Genomic DNA, 2,365 nt, shown 5'->3' with positions numbered 1-2,365 from the left:
TGATTTTAATTCATAGTGCTACAATAGGCCAGAGTAGAACAGCACCATAGGGTTTACAAGGTTGTAAACCTTTAGAGAAGCAGACTGCCACGTCTTTCTCCCATGGTTAGCAACCAAGCACTTAATCACTGTGTCTCCATGGTCCTTTAAGAGATAAAAAATAACTTGAATATGGGTAATAATAGTGAAAATGAAGAGAAGTGCTTCTAATCTCTATTTGAAATTTAGAACCAGCAGGTCTGTATGGGGCTTGAGGTGGTTGAATGAGAGGGAGTAGTGAACAATGCATGTAAGTTTCTGACTTTTATAATTTAGTGGATATGAGTGCCATTTATGAAGATAGAGAACCATGGAGGTAAGAATGAATTAGCAATGGTACAGCATGCAACTACTTATAAAATGAATCTATAATATGCGTAAATAACTTTCAATATAATAACTGAGAACTTTCATTTCCATGTTGTTTCTTGCTGTTATTTGTTTGTGTGTTTTGAATTATTGTCTTTTCATCTAAGTATTTGTTGCCTGGGCTAAAAAGATAATAATAATTGACTGGGATCTTGGATTTCTTCACATTCACAGTAGATTTATTATAATGTAGTCTCCTCTCACTAGTATTAATTAAAAATGGAGAACATTTCTTTTTATTCATGTGCAGAATATTTCTTGCATTCGCTTTTAAGATTCTGTCCACTTTTCAAGTACTTTAAGGTATCACAATTAAATAGAAATGAATGAAATTAGAATCGAAACAAGTATGTATCAGCTATGAAATTGGCAGGTCTAACTATAATGATTATATCCAGCATTGGTAAGGAGAGGGGTGATGGTAGAGTAAGAGGTACTGTTATATTCTACCAATAGAAGTATAACTTGTTTCAATCACCTCACACACATGCAAAAGTTGGACAGTGAATTAGGAAGACAATGGAAGAATTGATGAATTTGAGTTATGGTGTTAGAGAATATTGAACATATGATGGACTGCCAGAAAAACAAACAAATCTATGTCTACAGAAGTACAGCCTGAATGTCCCTTAGAAATCAGGATGGCAAGATTTCATTCTCATACTTCAGACATGTTATTAGAAGGGATCAATTATTGGAGATGGACATCATGTTTAGTAAAGTGGAAGGTTAGCGAAAGAGGAAGATCCCCAAGGAGATGAATTTATACAATGGCAGCAGCAGTGGACTCAAACAACAATACTGAAGATGGCACAGGACCAGGAAGTGTTTTGTTTTGTTGTGCATAGAGTCCTTAAGAGTCAGAACTGACTGGATGGCACCTAACAACAATAACAACCTCTTGAAGGACAAATTATCAATATGTATTCAAACATCCAACAAGATGGATTGGCAAAATGGCAACATCAATGGGCTCAAGCATGGCAACAATTGTGAGGTTGGCCCAGGACTGCACAGTGTTTCATTCTGTTGTACATAGGGTTGCTATAAGTTAGTACCGACTCGATGGCACCTAACAACAAGAACAAATTCAAATACATTAGACAGGTGCAGCTACAGGTTTCTGTGTACGTAAGAAAGAAGAGTGATATGAATTGAAGAGGATTGGAATTAATTAGTCCAAAGAACTAATGTGAACAGAAGAACTAGATGGTACCTGGCTACCATTAGCAACTGCCCAGAGGTATCTCATTAGAAGGTCCCAGAGAGAGTGGTAGAAAACATGGAACAAAACTCAATTATTTAAAAACAGAACAAATGGGCTTATTGGTCAGAAATAGACTAAAGGAATCTGAGACTATGTTCCTCGGCCACCCTTCTGGTCTGGAAAGGAGCTCATCATCATGGTCCAATTATAGGTGGGGACAACACTAGCAAGGTATACTCATAATCATTCAAAATAAAAAGGGCAACATTTTCTGAAGGACAAAGATGAGAAAGGATAGGAAGGTGGGTGGAATGCAAACAGGAACCACAGAGAGGAAGTAGGTTAACTGTTGTTGCATGGAGAGGATTGCAGTCATTGAGATGAAACAAAGTGGATGATTTGTTGAATGTAAAGCTGATGATCTTGTCTGTAAACCTTCACTCAATTCACAATGAAAAGTTTAAAATATAAAATCCTTAGACTTTTGAGCTTCTGGTTTGGGCAGCAGCACAGACAGCCAGGTAGGAAAGGCTCCGTGGGGAAGGGATTGAAAATCCAGAGAAGCTGCGCTCACGGAACAACACCAAAGCTCTGGATCTAGCATAACGTACAGGATGTCAGTTTCCCACATGCGCAAGTGGAAAAATCATGATATAAAGGAAAATACTGAGTTAGGAATTGCTCAAGTTGGAACTCCCTCTGCAGCCACCCCACCTGGGCGGAGTTCAGAGGGCGGGGCTACAGCCAGAC

The sequence above is a fragment of the Chrysochloris asiatica genome, unplaced genomic scaffold (assembly GCF_000296735.1).
Source record: "Chrysochloris asiatica unplaced genomic scaffold, ChrAsi1.0 scaffold00016, whole genome shotgun sequence".
Classification (NCBI taxonomy): Eukaryota; Metazoa; Chordata; class Mammalia; order Afrosoricida; family Chrysochloridae; genus Chrysochloris; species Chrysochloris asiatica.
The sequence above is the reverse complement of the archived record's forward strand: the minus strand, read 5'-3'. Positions refer to the sequence as shown.